Source organism: Schistocerca nitens, chromosome 1, assembly GCF_023898315.1.
Source record: "Schistocerca nitens isolate TAMUIC-IGC-003100 chromosome 1, iqSchNite1.1, whole genome shotgun sequence".
Taxonomy (NCBI): domain Eukaryota; kingdom Metazoa; phylum Arthropoda; class Insecta; order Orthoptera; family Acrididae; genus Schistocerca; species Schistocerca nitens.
This window is the reverse complement of record NC_064614.1, coordinates 861,070,676-861,088,437: the sequence shown is the minus strand read 5'-3', so window position 1 is coordinate 861,088,437 and position 17,762 is coordinate 861,070,676. Positions and strand designations below refer to the sequence as shown.

Below are 17,762 nucleotides of genomic sequence, written 5' to 3'. Positions count from 1 at the left end.
CCCTTCCACCTCAACGTAAACATCACGTACCTCCAGTCAAGAAATCGGCTTGTTTACACTTCGTTTACAACTCACACAGGCAGAGCGACTACGTCTGGAACGCCACTGAGAGACAGCAGAAAGACCATTGCTGATACATTCCTTGATGCGACAGCAGAGAGACGCGTGTCGATAGACGTTCTGCCAACGGATAGACACACAAGTGCTGCCGCATTGTATTTTCAGACGAGATCCGGTACAACAACAGGATCAACGTATCCACATGGAGGTTCTGGGAATAATGAAATTTGACAGATTGCATTCTTCACCGTCATACGAGCTAAGCACTTGGCGTAATGTTACACAACACCATCACCCCTCGTGATTTACAGGGCAGGCACTACGTTCCCGACGTTATAATGTCAATTGCTGTGCCCTAACTTGGAGGTCTTAGAGACGTTCTCTCTCACTAAGGTAACGAAAGACAGCATATTGCCCTTCCTGTCCCAACCTGCATTGATAGGGCGTATGGCCTAGCGTTTCCCTTTCCAGCACCTTCTCTAGATAGGTGACACGCTGGAAACACCCCGTCACAAACTACGACTCGACAAACCTCGCCAGTCGCTGTGATTGATAAACTCTGTCATAGAGCTGAAGCAGTTACGAATGAAGTATGAGCGTCTGTCACCAAAGCTCAGTTCGACTTGATGCCCTGCGGCGAAACAGCCAATGTTGGTGCCAGAAGTGGCAACACTGTGTACTAATTTACGCATCTTGTACACACGCAAATCACCTACATATTTACTCTCGCGTTTTGCTACTTTGACGTATATTTATAGCAAGTAAGATTACGTTGTTTGCTATCCTTCCAGAAGACTAGCAGTGTATTTATAGCATACATTCACAGCAGCAGCAAAGGTACACCCTATGTACCAATCAAATCATCGATTTTGCCTTATATAAACATAAATAAATACATCACAGATGCACAAGGCTTACATATTTTTGTGTACTACATGTCGTCCCAGAATTAAATTTAAAGTAGTTCCTATCCCCTGTGCCTAGCCAATGTGTTCGAAAGATATCTCTTTGTTGCAAGGCAAATTCTGGGACTGGAAATACCCTACCAAATATTCCCAATTTGGATCTCTATGCCGTACTACCATTACGCCTGATATTTCCGTGAAAACTCTCTGACTCTAACATGTGTCATTGCCGGAAGAGCCTGCTCCACCATGAGAATGAAAAGTTTAAAGAAATCAGTCATCGTGTCGTGTAGCCAACAACGTGAAAGCGAACATTCAAGGTTGTGGGCAAACTCAAATTGTAAAGGGAAAAACTAGCTTCCAAATACAACTTCTCCACAGTAAATTAATTATTTACAGTGAAACTTATAAATAATGGAATTTGGTTTCGTGTTATGCAAACAACAACTAAGTATGCAAAGATGAATTTCTATAATTTAATCTCGCGTTTTCATTCATTGACATTACATGGGGACATTCTGTTTCAGTCCCATACTGACGCGTTGCCAATGCGTGTGTTTGTGTTTCTGTTTGTGTTTGTGTGTACATAACGCCTTTGTTTCCTATGTATTAACTAAAATTCGTTGTATACAACGTATAAATCATTAGATACATGTGTTATTAACTACGTTTTATGGATTAGAACTGGTTCACTTTTAATGTTCCCTCTTTGTTGTAGGCGACCTGTCACTATCATTGTAAGTGTTATCTGCTGCTGAATAAACAACGAACTAAGGTATAATAAGTATTGCATGTACCTTACATACTCAGTCCTGTGACAGATATTTGGTGAAGCGTCTAATCGATGGATAATTTGGATGACAGAGAAGTTCTTGCATGAAATTACTCAGTAAACGAAGACACGAGTCCAGTCAGCTTTCATGAAACAGGGACGTAAAATATTGGAATAATGCACACTAAACACATACGTTGTACCATGTTCTGTTTATTGAGAGATAAATTTCGACATTAAAAACTAAATTCAAGGTGGATGCTTGAATAAAAGCCGGTCGGAGGTTCGAATCCTGCGTCGGGCATGGATGTGTGTGCTGTCCTTGCGTTAGTTAGGTTTAAATAGTTTTAAGTTCTAGGGGACTGATGACCTCAGAAGTTGAGTCCCATAGTGCTCAGAGCCATTTTTTTGAATAAAAAGGCGGAGAATCGGTGAAATGCGTCCGATCTTTGTAGTGAACAACAGAAGTATCCAGTGCGGCCTTCTTTATTCATGCTACAGCTGGAGATGGTTCAAATGGCTCTGAGCACTATGGGACTCAACTGCTGAGGTCATTAGTCCCCTAGAACTTAGAACTAGTTAAACCTAACTAACCTAAGGACAGCACAAACATCCATGCCCGAGGCAGGATTCGAACCTGCGGCCGTAGCGGTCTTGCGGTTCCAGACTGCAGCGCCTTTAACCGCACGGCCACTTCGGCCGGCACAGCTGGAGAGCCACGGTTACTGCTGCGGCGTGAAGTCAAGCGGCGGAACGCCAGTCGGAAACGACAGAGGACAAGACCTCAGCCAATTGCACGCTAACCGACCCCTCTCTATGACAACAACGCGTCAGCAGCGGCTTCTGCGTGAAGAGGACATAAGCACCGCCCCGACTGGCCGCGGCCCAGTGCTACCAGTTCTACAGATGCATCAAGACCAGTGATCTGGCTATAAGCATCAACTGTATTACTTCACTTGTTGGATTGGATTGTTTTGGGGGAAGAGACTAAACAGCGAGGTCATAGGTATAGGTCATAGGTTTTCTACATTGTAATTTACCCAATAATTTGTTTACGAGGTGTGGCTAGAAAAAAACCGGACTAGTACTGGTGAAACAGTTAAGGGGCTCCGGAACGCCCTATACTTGCAATGTTAAAATAACGCTTATAAATTACATCTTTCCTCACAAAGTGTTTGAGGTAGGAAGTTGAACTTTTTACAGATTATTTATTGGAATATGGGCTACAACTTAACACAGGGATTTTACAAAATTTTAGTTCAGTTATTAAAGATGATTTTTTTTCAATTGTAATGAAAATTCACAACATTTTTTTGCAATTTTTTATTTATATATTCAAAAATATAGAGTTTTTTGGAAAAAGGCTGTGTTAAATTATGCAGAAGGTACTGTGTAACATTTACTGAAAGTTTGAAACAAATATGTTTGGAAGATCCTTAGAAAACATGTAATTAGTATGAGAAAATAAAAGTTTTGGGAATCGAGCGACAAAGATTGGATTAACTTTTTAGTGCATTCCAGGTCCATAGGATGGATTATCTTCATCCTCTGCAAACTCCTCCTCCAGCTTCCTCTTGTTCCTCCTCCTGTTTACTCTTGCTTGTATTTCTAGACTCTTTACAGCCCTGTCTGCAGCCCGAAGGCGTTCCTTGTCTAAAGCAAGCATCGCTCGTACCATGTTAGAACCTATCTTCATTCCCATATTTCTAAATACCTTGCACCTTATAATGTTGCCATCATTGAAAGTCGCAACAGCATCATACACACCAAAGTGAAGTGTTTCTATTCCAACAAATACAGTCTTGGAGATTCTCGACCATATAACACTATTTACACTTTCATTGGGGGTTTTGAGTTTTTCCGTGAATACACTTTTTCAACAGTTCAGGTGCTGCTAAGTCTCTGAAAATAGGTTTTATACTTTATCTCACATCACTAAAATGTACCTGATGAACACGGACGTTAATAATAACACCATTTGACAGCAGTTTAACAGCGCCACAGTGGGTCACGCCCATGTAGAACACATTTTAAAAAAATTTAAAAATAGTTGTAGTCTTCGGAATTGAATAAATTATATATCTATTAAAAGGTAATAGTCTGCAGATTCAGAAAACGCAAAAAAGTAAAAATTGAACTTTTCATGATTTTGAGCCTTTCCGGAGCCCCTTAAGGAAGGACGGTGAAGGAAGTCGGCCGTGCCCTTTCAAAGGAACCATCCCAGCATTTGCCTGGAGCGATTTAGGGAAATCACGGGAAACCTAAATCAGGATGGCCGGACGCGGGAGTGAACCGTCGTCCTCCCGAATGTGAGTCCAGTGTGCTAACCACTGCGCTACCTCGCTCGCTACTTGCATTGGAGTCGTAATACTGAAGAACATTGATTATACTGCACGTCGCTCTTTGCTTGCGACACCTGTATGTATTTCTTAAAGTTTAGTATTGTCATTGATTCATTTCGTGATGAAACTCTTTAATACGATTTGCTTGAACTTTTGTCTGGCGATCGGAGAAGCAGGTTTCCTAGACACCCCATCTCTGACAACTAGGCAAGATAAAACAGTTCCTTCCGTTCTTGGTCCAACGAGCGCGCCACTATGGATTAATAAAACATATTCGGAAAGATAATAAAAGGAAAATATTTCGATATTGGCAACGGCCTTGCCGCAGTGGATACACCGGTTCCCGTGAGATCACCGAAGTGAAGCGCTGTCGGGCGTGGTCAGCACTTGGCTGGGTGACCATCCAGCCGCCATGCGCTGTTGCCATTTTTCGGGGTGCACTCAGCCTCGTGATGCCAATTGAAGAGCTACTCGTCCGAATAGTAGCGGCTCCGGCCAAAAAAAAAACGTGATAACGACCGGGAGAGCGGTGTGCTGACCACACGCCCCTCCTATCCGCATCCTCAATGAGGATGATACGGCGGTCGGATGGTCCCGATGGGCCACTGGCGGCCTGAAGACGGAGTGCTTTCGTTATTAAAAATGCACATCTGAACCGAAAGCCGTCTGCCTTCAGGGTAGCTAGTGTGAAATTACACTAGACATACTAACAGCAGCCCGCATCTCGTGGTCGTGCGGTAGCGTTCTCGCTTCCCACGCCCGGGTTCCCGGGTTCGATTCCCGGCGGGGTCAGGGATTTTCTCTGCCTCGTGATGGCTGGGTGTTGTGTGCTGTCCTTAGGTTAGTTAGGTTTAAGTAGTTCTAAGTTCTAGGGAACTTATGACCACAGCAGTTGAGTCCCATGGTGCTCAGAGCCATTTGAACCATTTTTACTAACAGCAGCTTCATAGTAAATTTCTTCATTAACATCTGTTCAGAATCTGAAAGCAGCATAACTGTAGCACCAGGTATAAATACTACCTCCATTATTCACTGCTTAATCTTACTGTGGTCCAAAAAAGACCAACACAAAAACCCATGAAAGAAAATGATCACCTCCTATTGCATTGAAACTTGTCTATACGGTATATAAACGAACATAATAAAATTATCAAAAATACCTCTATTAGGCGCAAGTGGCTAAGCAGGAAGACTTTCTCCGAAGTGGCTGCTTTTTGTCACCTCCTGTTTAAAGTTGTCGCGATTACGCCAGTGTTAAGGCAATAATAGCACTGCACACACGCACACAATACCACGATCTATTTCGATTCGTTTAACATTCTTTCGATTCAGTTAGCTTTCAATTTGGCGTTCTAAGAAGTATTAAAACCACTGTGTGATTTATTGAATTAGCAGGTATGTGGAGATGAAAATGTCAGCTCCAGACAGGAAGAGATGGATGATAACAAATCAGTCGGAAACACAGAAGAAAGATTTTCACTTAAATCTTTTTTCAGTCAGAAGAATCTAATGTTTTCTCAATACTGTCATTAAAAAATTGACTTTTCTTTCAGAGTGACGCCTTCACAGCTTGTAATTTGATCTAATCGGAAAAGCTCAGTAAATTATCTCAGGGAAAAACGTGACGAAGATTTTGTATAAAAATACATCGCGTTTTGGAGATTCCGTGATGAATATGTAGTTTTAAATCAGGTATAAAACTGCAGGTTTTAGGTGACTGTCAGTGATGATTTTCCTAGCGCGCCATTTTCCGATGGATAATTCTTTCCACGACGTTATTATTGCGTCTGTTTGTAACGTCGTGTGGCTTGCTTATATCCAATAGTTTGGAACACCATTAGAAATGTGCCATGAACAGGCTCAGTACTGTCATGATAGAATAAATAATCAGATGTAAGACTTGGTTGTGAAAAAGAAAATGAGTAATTACAAAAGGCAAAAAATGCTCTCTTTTCTTCCCCTCCCTCCCATCTCTCCCTCCACACCCCCTCTCCCTCTGTCTCTTCCACTCCATTTACTGGAACTAGGCGACAACAGGAGGGAGGAAAAGAGAAACTTTATACGAATGGAGTCAGCAGTATATATATATACTTTTTTTTTTGTTCGGCTGGCGAAGTTCTTTGTCTGATTCTGGAGTTTTTATTGTATTTCCGAAACATTAAACGAAATTCCGACGATAAGGTGGAAGTTATGACCCGTGCGTGGGATCTGATGGCGCGGTAGCGTGGAGCGGTTTGGCGTGGGGGGATGGGGTCAGGTTGCTGGGCGGGACAAAGAGGAGGTGACGCCAGTTGAGCTGTGGCGCTGACGGGGGTCACTGCCCCAGGGACAACACAGAATAGTAAGATATAGTGCTGCGAAAGATTATGGGAATTCGTCAAGAGAAAAGCGATAAACATACATTTAAATTAAACGTAGTACATTAACGTCAACATCAAAAGAACAGTCTCTGCTAACGGTATACTACGCCTTCCACATCGCTGGCAACGGGCTCTACACAACTCTGGTGACTGTTTTGAAGGATAGTAACAGGTGCAAACATGTAACTCTTTTGTATCAGTTCTGAATAAATAGTTGCAACTATTTAAGTTCCAACCCTCGTATGTTGCTACCATGAATCATTGCTACACGTTTTTGTATAATATCAGGGATCAAAGTAGCAAGAAAGAATTTTCTGTGTAAGTTCTAATAATATATTGGTTCTCCCAGGCTACTGTCGCCGCACAGCTTTAAAAACGTATCGTCGACAAGTTTCACAGAGAAGACCTTTCAATATTTGAACACTCCGCCCCCCCCCCCCCCCCCATTTTAGCAGGTAATAATCGATTCTGGATCTAGTTCATAATAAGGTTACAGTTAATGCACATCACATACCCCCAATTAAAATGATATCAAAACTATATGTGTTCGTCTACATGGAGTTACCGCGATCGTTACTTCTAAAAAAAAAAGTGTCCAAATTTAATATCCAGATCGCTTTCCTCTATTTTAAAAGAACTTTACACACAATTATCAGCCGGCCGGAGTGGCCGTGCGGTTCTGGGCGCTACAGTCTGGAACCGACCGACCGCTACGGTTTGCAGGTTCGAATCCTGCCTCGGGCATGGATGTATGTGATGACCTTAGGTTAGTTAGGTTTAGTTAGTTCTCAGTTCTAGGCGACTGATGTCCTCAGAAGTTAAGTCGCATTGTGCTCAGAGCCATTTTTGAACACAATAATCAATTTTTAAAAATCATTTCATATGCATCCTAACTGGTGCAAAGTTTTGTAGCGTCAGAAAGTGCCCTCTGTGAATTTAGCAATAAAACGGTTTTCATCGATTTTACATTTGTTACAACATGTTTTATGTATGATATCAGTCCACAGTGTACATTTTTCGGGCTCTGTAAAATTTTGCGCTGGTTAGGATCCTTATAAAATAATTAACAAAAGTTTTAATTGTTGTTTGTAATGTTCTTTTAAAATGTTTTGATACTATTACATTACGCATCTGTGTTTTATGATATACGCAGGAGCAATTTTTATAGATTACATCAGTCCGATCTCTACATACCGAAGGCGTGTTTCAACGCTGTAGGTGTTGCACCAGTCAGGTGACTAGTGTATGGCTAGTAATGACATTGCAGATTCATTTCCACATTCTACAAGTTACACTCTAACAAATAATATGTTCCACAAACTTGTATTATAATTAATTTCTTAAGAATCTTGAAGCTTTCTGTACATAATTTTAAAACATTTGTAACTTTGAAAGGTGGCTACACTGAGTCACAGCGCCAGAGATTGCGCCAAAGAGTTTGCTCTGAACACTATGGGACTTAACTTTCTGAGATCATCAGTCCCCTAGAACTTAGAACTACTTAAACCTAACTAACCTAAGGACATCACACACATCCATGCCCGAGGCAGGATTCGAACCTGTGACCCTAGCGGTCGCGCGGTTCCAGACTGTAGCGCCTAGAACCGCTCGGTCACTCCGGCCGGCGTCTGCTATTTAACAGCTTGGAAATGTAAAGCAAAACTTCTGTTGCACAGCGAACTTGCTCGTAACAATGGGCATAGTTCAAAAGTAACGTAGCTTCTATCATGTTGCGAAAGGCATATTGTGTCATTGCTGCCTAGAGGTACTGGCGTCCTCGTCAAGAGTCCACAGTTCGTGGTCTCGCTGTCGCGTTCTCGCTTCCCGAGCACGGGGTCCCGGGTTCGATGACCGGCGGGGTCAGGGATTTTCACGTGCTGTGAGATGACTGTGTGTTTGTGTTGCCACATCGTTTCATCATCATTCATGAAAGTTGCGAGTTTGGACTGAGCGAAGGTTAGGAATTTCTACGGACGCTGATAACCGCGCAGTTAAGCACCCCACAAACCAAACATCATTATCATCATCATCATCATCATCATCATCGTCAGTCTAAGAAATATTGTGCTTCTCATTTTATGTGCCTGTGCTAGCACCATAGCTAGCAAATTATATATTAAGTCTACAATTAAGCTATCACTCACCTCTGTATGGCTGCACCCGTAATATCGTCTTCCAGGCAGTGGAGGGAAGAAACCGGCGAATTTCAGGTAATCTTAAAATATAAGAGCTAGAGATCATTTTTATGCGTCAAACGTTAACCGCAGCCAATGATTTATTTGAAAATATAGATTCTGCGAGAGTTGCTGTTATATTGCGAAAGAAATTCTGATCATCCTCGTCTACGGACATGGAAAAAGTAACGATGGTTCCTGGTACAGACCACTTTAGATATCGATACTTTTCAATTTATAATATTACTTATAACAGTTCTTTATAGCTGGTGTCACATCGAAGGAGCTTAGCCGAAATTTATTACATTTAGTTAATGTAAGTCAACATTTTCCATTTATTAGTCAACAGGGTAACAGAGATTGTTAAATGTTTCAGATGTAACTCAGAGAGAGTCGCTGAGAGAAAAACCAACTGATAGACCCCACAAGCTGATATTAGATATAGAGACTCGTTGGAATTTTATGTATTTTTCTGTTTGAGCAGTACAGTGAACTGGCTCCTATTTTTCATCGAATTATCATGCTAAATGGAAAAGTACCATCTACTTTCACGGCTTTAGAAATGTGCACTACTGAATGGTTACTTAATATTTTGAAGCCATTACAACATGTTACCAACGAGCCGTCAGTTGTGCACAACGCGAGCATAAGCAAAATTATATTAATGGTCAACTGCTTAAAAGCACAGATAAATGGTTTAAGTCAGTTTGATGACAGCAATCACAGCAGTGTGCAAGAGACAATGAAAGATGAACGAAACAAGCGAATATAACACAGATCTGGACAAACTGAATGTAATCTTTGGTTGCAGTATTCTTACTTGACCCAAAATTCAAAAGTATAGAGGACCCCATAGCTTCTTCCTGGGTTATATCTGCAATAACACGTTTATTACCAATTAATCTCGGTGCTGCCGCTGGTACCAGCAGCAGTGAACCACATATTAAAACAGTATATGAATTTCAGAGTCACGATAAGACGTCGGTACAAAGCAAAATGAGGGAACAATCGCTTCTTTCGAATACGTTCTGGCTGGTGAAAAAGATTGAATATGCCTTTTTTGGCAACACCTGTGTCAACAAGGTAGAATAACCAGTTAGAGCAACGGGAAGACATGGAAGTTGTATTCCGTCAGCTATGAAAGCTAGCCGCCGAGAACTTGACAGTTTCAGCGATATCGTTGCTCTCCGGGCTCCGAGCGTTTATTTTCAAACTCAGGCAGTACATTATCAAAGTTACGACTGGTTAAAATTTTGTTTTTGAATGGCTTAAGCATGATTTAATTTATTTACCTCTGGGTACTACTGATCTTGCGCGTAATTTCATTTTTCACATTCCAGGCTTAAAAAAAAATTATACTGTAATATAGAGACACAACATTGCTTCATTTAACGCTTGTATTATTCTATTTTAAATTTGTGAAACTCTATTACTTCTCTTATAGATGGATGTTAAAAGCAGAGATGAAGAAATTGGTGCCTATATAATCTAATATTTTTATCATTGTATTGACACCTCTAGGAATCGATACTTATCATTCGATACCGTGTTCCTAGCCGAATCTAACTCTGCATCGTCCCGCTGTCTGGAAACGTTACATCGATTGTCTTCATTCTACATTAAATTTGTCAAAGCGTTAATGGAGTAAAACTCTTGCCGTGAGAATAGGGTTAGGTGCGGTTGACATTTTAATCTCGACCGTCCTCTCCGCGGTGGCGTGTAACAAACGGTAGGGAGCTCTTAACACTGGGACCACAGGCCGCGGTAACAAGCGGCGGCCCGCTGGCGCCAGCCTCGCGTTGCCAGACCCGCGCACGCCAGTATATTTGCGCCAGGCGGCGCGCCTCCGCTACTGTCGAGTCGATAAGCCGATACGGCTGCAGCGCGGATTTCGCGTTATTTAGTTTCCTTCACGGGAAATAAGCAATCAATTCAGCTTTCCGCGTGAGTTTCCCTGAAAGGAATTATTTCCTTCGATACGTCAGAAATAATTGGACAGTCTGTCTCGAAGATGGAAGAGAGGCCGTGGTCGAAGAGGAATAAAGGAAACAATTCCATTAATGTAAATCTACGTTTTGTGACTTCTGGGTAAGGGATGTGGTGACATACGGTGCACGCTGTATTCGCGACATTTGTCAGCTATTCGGCAGCAAACAGGCTGTTTGCTTATAGTCTTACGTGCCGTAAACTAAAGATTTGTAAGGACAAAAGCCCCCCACAAAATGAAAAAGCTTATGAGGTGAAACATTAGTTGCTGTCACCTCACCAATCGTGTACTGATTCGAAGAAAAGCTTGGGCAATTATTGTTTCTACAACACTTACGTACAGCTTTACGACGCGATAGGGAGAAAAACTCTGTTATGAGACGCAGAATAATGAAGGGAAGAATAAATAATATTCTGGACACTATATGATAATTCTTTACGATCTGCCCACAACTTTGGCCTGTCATTCTTTATTCTCATTGCTTAAGCTTGATGTTGCCCCCAGGTAATATCAATATTTATGCCAGGAATGGAAACAAAGCACACGTACATTTCGTTCCACATAACTATTTAAGAGACAAGGGCAGTCGTCTACTTTTTCTGATAAATACTAATTTATTTATCCAAGCGATCAGAAACTATCGTACCTTCACCACCGATTTCACTTATCTGACAGATCGTAACTACCGCACGATTAAAAAGAGGCAAGAACTGTTGCTTGTTAATCTGCGTTTATTAGCAAAGCGCCGGCCGAAGTGGCCGCGCGGTTCTGGCGCTGCAGTCTGGAGCCGCGAGACCGCTACGGTCGCCGGTTCGAATCCTGCCTCGGGCATGGATGTGTGTGATGTCCTTAGGTTAGTTAGGTTTAACTAGTTCTAAGTTCTAGGGGACTAATGACCTCAGCAGTTGAGTCCCATAGTGCTCAGAGCCATTTTTTTATTAGCAAAGCAATACGTAGCCTTAACTTTACGGTTGCTGTCTTCAAACTCCCGTTAGAGGCTACGTCTTCAATTTTTTTTTTCCGGCAGCGGGTGAGAGCAACATTCATAGAGAGAATACCAGAAAATTTCTTTGTAGTACCGGAGAGACGAACTATGGGTGCTCTTGTTCATCTTCTGAGGTATTCTGTGGTTTCTCTCTGAGAAGTCAGCTCAGAGGGACAACCCTGCTCATTGGCTCATCGTTCGCTTTGTCTTTAATATTATGTTCATGCCGTTGCGTACTAGACACTAACTGTGAGAACTGGTGGATCACCAGAATGAAGAGAGAAAATGGTTCAAATGGCTCTGAGCACTATGGGACTTAACATCTATGGTCATCAGTCCCCTAGAACTTCGAAGTACTTAAACCTAACTAACCTAAGGACATCACACACATCCATGCCCGAGGCAGGATTCGAACCTGCGACCGTAGCAGTCGCGCGGTTCCGGACTGAGCACCTAGAACCGCTAGACCACCGCGGCCGGCAATGAAGAGAGAGGTGCGGTGAATATTCGTACCATACCTAATAAACATGGAAGAGAGGCCGTGGTCGAAGAGGAATAAAGGAAACAATTCCATTAATGTAAATCTACGTTTTGTGACTTCTGGGTAAGGGAAGTGGTGGCATACGGTGCACGCTGTGCATATCCTTGGTTACAAGCTGGGATAAATAGGGATATGCTTTGTCCTTTCTGAGCGTACACTTACGAATGGCGTGCAGCTGCCGCTGTCTAGCATGCTGTCATCTATGTCTAATATAGTTCTTCATGCAAATTTGTCATCTACAGCTAATAAGGATACATGCTAATATTTATAAGTGAAAATAAAAAAGCAGTTAATAATATATTACAAGAACTTAACAGCAGCTGCGAAGTATACGGGATGAAAAAAAAAATGTGAAGAAGACTAAAGCAAAAGTTGTTACAACATTAAGAGGAAAGAAGAGAAAATTTGTAATGGCTTAATGTAAATTGTTAATAATTTCATGTACCTCGGATGAAGTTAGCCAGTAACACTATATGTAATCATGAATAAAAGCAAGGATAGTTATTACAAAAGGAATGTTTTAAAGGAGGAGTGTTTTCTGAAGTCCATTAAATAAACAGTAAGGGAAAATACTAGGGGTTCCCCCCCCCCCCCGATTCTTGCCCTGTAAGGCATCGAAACATGAACACTGCGGCCACTGCCGATCCGGATCGATAACATTTTTCCACACAAGCGACTTATCATTTACGCTTTTACCCGTGTCAGTTTTCAGTTATCGTTATGGGACGCACTGTGTACAGATCATACACTCGGGCGCCCCTGGTGCCCTTTCCCACGTAGGCGCGACTTGGTCGCTTGGACCTTAAACGGTCCCCCACTGCGATGGGAGAGGGGAAATGCTTAGAAGCTTTTGAGATGTGTCTTTGACGAAGAATAGGATGTGTGGAATGCGCAAATTAAATAACGAATACGATTGTGTTACGCAGGATAAACGAGAAAAGACGAATACTATAAGCAATTAAGCGGAGGAAAGAAACTGGCTAGGACACTGAATGAGAAGAGATTGCTTAATGGATGCGTAAAGGCGGGTCCACACTGAGCGCGCCGCGCCGCGCCGCGCTGCTGCACCCCGCGCACAGCTGTAAACAGGGAGGAGTACGCCGTCCGCGCTCCGCCGCGCCGCTCCTAGGCGAGCACTGTGTTCCAGTTGGAGCGCGCGCACGGTCTGAAGATGGAGCGAGCCGAAGCCCTGCCTAGACTGAGCGCGCGCAAACGCGCCACTTCCTTTGATGTACCGACAACAGCCAGAAAACTGCGCTGCGCGGCGCGGCGCGGCGCGGCGCGCTCAGTGTGGACCCGCCTTTAGAGGAACCAGTGACGGAAGAAGATCAATGTAAGAAGGAAATATCTCCTAGCTGACGACCCAAGATAAATCCTTCATATGCCTGCGTTCGAGCAGTCCTCGGAAGTCCCAGCGATACCGACCGACCACTGCGTCATCGCCAGTCGACAGGCGTCACTGGATCCGGATATGGAGGGGCCTGTGGTCAGCACACCGTTCTCCCCGCGCCTTTCAGTTTTCGTGAATGGAGCCTCTACTTCTCAGTCAAACAGCTCCTCAGGGCTAAGTGCACTCTGCTTGCCAACAGCGCTCGGCAGTACCAGACAGTCACCCATCCCAGATGTAGCGAGGCCCAACAGCGCTTAACTTCGGTGATATGACGGGCCTTGGTGTTACACTGCAGCAAGATCGTCGACAGATGCATCGTATGCAACTACGAGGAGAATAGCGAAAACTGGGAAGGCAGGAGTATACGAAATCTGTAGTGATAGACCTGCATTAGCACAGACCACCGTCACCACCACCATCACCATCAGCGTCCTCTTCTTCTTCTTCTTCGTCGTCGTCGTCGTCGTCGTCGTCGGCGGCGGCGGCGGCGACGACGACGACGACGACGACGGCGGCGGCTTCATCATCATAGCATTTAACGATTCAAAAACAGCCTTCTATCCCAAGGATGCTCAGTAAAACGTTTCTTATTCACAAAACTTTACCAGAATTAATTTCACATGCTTATTTTGGGCTGCACGATTCCATATTGAGATGGTACCGTATGCTGAAATACTTATTCTGTGAAGTACACACTTTGCGATGTTTATGTTTATGCTGGGTGTGCCAGGTAAATTATACAGCGCTTCTGTTAAGACAATTTAATATCAGTTATTTCACATGACCTTATGTTTTGTAGCCCGCATCTCTTGGTCGTGCGGTAGCGTTCTCGCTTCCCACGCTCGGGTTCCCGGCTTCGATTCCCGGCGGGATCAGGGATTTTCTCTGCCCCGTGATGGCTGGGTGTTGTGTGATGTCCTTAGGTTAGTTAGGTTTAAGTAGTTCTAAGTTCTAGGGGACTGATGACCATAGATGTTTAGTCCCATAGTGCTCAGAGCCATTTGAACCATTTTTTTGTGTTTTGTATGATGTGTGTGTTACCATATAATAACTGTAAACTACAAACAGTAAATGTATGTAATTCATTCATCGAAGACCGGCCAGGAAAACGGAAACGAAAATATCGTTTCTCTCATTTTATGACTTTATTGATGCGAGAGGAGCTAGTCATCAACAAAATATCTGTAAAATGTAAGTTTTTCGGTTGTCCATTACGATCGTTATTATTAATGTTATTATCTCTGTTTTTCAGAAGACGCTGAGCTGAACAGGGTTTTGTCAGCTACTATATCGGTAAGTGTCCTCTTATTCTACATTACTTTCTCACAGTTGCAAATTACACCTGCTGAAATCTGTTGACCGTAGTTGGTTGGCTGGTTGACTTGGGAGGGGAGGGGACCAAACAACGAGGTCATCGGTTCCATAGGATGGGGAAGAAATTAGGCCGTGCCCTTTCAAAGGAACCATGAGAGAATAATTGCATATGTAGGGGAAAAATTCAGCTACCCCTCGTACCTACCTGAATGACCAAATTGGTTTAAAATTCTACACCAATATGATTCTGATGACGGACGTCCTTAGGGATTCGACAGATGAAGTGGTCAGCTGTCGCAAAGATACACGATTATGTTATTTGTGGCGGTAGAATTCATTTGCTTATAAGCTACCAACGCGCATCAGTAGCGGTTTTTTTTTCACATTGTACTCCAGTTCTCCTCCCCTTCGACATCTACTGTAATTTCATGTACATATATCATCTTTTTAAAAGGTGAAACTAATATTTAAAAGTAGCGTTTTCCGATTTAAAAATGTACGTTACTGCCTGTGTATTTGTTGGATCCGTATACGAGCTAGATCTATGAACCGAAAACTCACCTCGCAAGAAAGAAAATAAATGTGACAGTCTGTGAGTGTGACATGTGAATTAGTGAAACATTCCGCCACAGGAAAAATGAGATCCAATTTCAAAATGGCAGGTCGTTAAAGCACACTATTTTCAAATATAAATTTCTGGATTATTTCTTGTTTCCAAATTGAGTGACAGAGCCATTCTGTAATGGAGACATTCTGTTATGTCCTCGCCGGGAAACTGCCTTACTGGTCAATGTACCTGATCTGCTTTCAGGATGAGGAATCATTCACTCGTCTTTGCAACATTCCTTTTTCATTGTGCTTAGAGAAAGCACCAGCTGTATTTTTGTTGGGGTCAGTTTTAGTAAGCAACAAAAAGCGAAGGTATGAAGATTGGTAATATGTTGTATTGTTTTTGCATATTTGTTAAGGTTTGTGTTTTATTATGTTGTATGTTCGTTAATGGTGAGCCAGCTAAAGCAAAAGCAGAAGTTTCAATAGGGAAAGGACCGCGTTCCTTGTCGTTCCTCGTTGTACCTGGGGTAGTACCCCTCCTTGTGATGGCAGAATAAAAGTGATCGTGCTTTCGATTTGGGCTCAAATGGTTCAAATGGCTCTGAGCACTATGGGACTTAACTTCTGAGGTCATCAGTCCCCTAGAATTTAGTACTTAAACCTAACTAACCTAAGGATATCACACACACATCCATGCCCGAGGCAGGATTCGAACCTGCGACCGTAGCAGGCGCGCGGTTGCGGACTGAAGCGCCTAGAACCGCTCGGCCACAGCGGCCGGCAAACAATTAATAAAGCGATTAGTAAAGAACCAAAATATTTTTGGTAATGAAGCCCACTTTCAATGACTTTACGACACCAAACGCTTGTGCAATGCAGCCGATGGCTAATGACACAGTATATGTCTATATAATGGTGGGCCGGCCGAGGTTGCCGAGCGGTTCTAGGCGCTTCAGTCTGGAACCGCACGACCGCTACGGTCGCAGGTTCAAATCCTGCCTCGGGCATGGATGTGTGTGATGTCCTTAGGTTTGTTAGGTTTAAGTAGTTCTAAGTTCCAGGGGACTGATGACCTCGGAAGTTAAGTCCCATAGTGCTCAGAGCCATTTGAACCATTTCAGCCTAAATCGGAAGCACGACCACTTTTATTCTGCCGTCACAAGGAGGGGTACTACCCCAGGTACAATGAGGAACGACAATAGGAGAGAACGGACTGATACAAGCACAATAGTTGAGTGGCACACTCCAGCCCCAAATTGTTAAAGCAATAGTTGTCGGTTCTTAATGGCGCTACTTGGACGAAATGACAGTGTGACAACAGCGGTGCGCAGACAGTTACGAGTTGAGGGAAAGGCTTATTTGCAGTGGCAGAAGATAGGACTCGATGGATAAGAGAACTCACTTACGTCTCCATGTTAATATTTGCTACGCGGACTCTCTTTATAAGGGGAGGGGGTGCGTCTATCTCACAACACCCTTTGTACGGTACTGTGGCTTCATTTACCAAAATACGAAGAAAATATCCCTGAAAAATTTCCAAAATTTTACTGCGGGGTTCTTCATCATAAATATAAATCAGAGGGGAGAGAGAGAGAGACAGACAGGGAACCTGTGTTTGATTTAAGCTAGCCGTTATTCTAGAAGTTGTTCTGCTGGTGGAGATGTGACGCGATTCCCATCTCGGTTTCCACCCCGGCGTCCTCGGCCTGCAGGTTGTTACTTTTGGGTCCGTCGCGCCGCCTTGTCAGGTGGCCCCACAGAGGGCCGTATCTCGTAATGCACCTGTCCCCGTGGGGCGGCCTTCCTACCAGACAGGGCGGGACAGGACGCGCAGAAGGAAAGACCGTAATTACCGTCCCGCCCTATCTGGCCATTGTTTACCCGCGAGGCGGCGCAGGGTCACCCCTCTGCTACGGCCGTCGCCGTGGGCGTGAGTTTATTACGCGGCGCGACAGCCCGGAATAAAGGTGAGCACTGTCTGGCTGCCCGTCGGGGGCGGCCCGTGAAAGGAAGTGGGCGCCAGCAGCTGTATAATTTTCCTTAGATTATCTGCCCTGTCAGATCATAGAAACACTGAAAGCGCTGTCTTTTCTCCTTACCAAAGCCACAGGGTGACAATTATTACGCTACATGAAACGAAAACGCAGATTAGTTACGGAGTACGGTGTGCACACACTTTATACAACATGAAAACGTCACTAGAGATATTTGGATATAGGTCATGACACGTTCGATATACCCGCCTTCATTGGTGATGATGTGGCGCAGACGAATAGCGAAGTTCCGGAACATTGATGCTGTCGATAACCTCCTCAATGGCTGTTTTCAACTCAGCAATGGTTTTAGCGTTATTGCCATACACCTTGTCTTTAATACAGCA

At 43.4% G+C, this 17,762-nt stretch overlaps 1 long non-coding RNA gene and 1 pseudogene across 1 annotated transcript in view; both read left to right on the top strand.

Annotated features, from left to right (window-relative positions):
* LOC126237239 (uncharacterized) overlaps positions 1-17,762 on the top strand; it is a 570,495-nt gene that overhangs the window by 298,314 nt on the left and 254,419 nt on the right. Inside the window, exon 3 of the long non-coding RNA XR_007545055.1 lies at positions 14,769-14,809. This is a non-coding gene — a long non-coding RNA (uncharacterized LOC126237239). The remainder of the gene's footprint in view (positions 1-14,768; positions 14,810-17,762) is intronic.
* On the top strand, positions 4,389-4,505 carry LOC126206076 (5S ribosomal RNA; annotated as a pseudogene).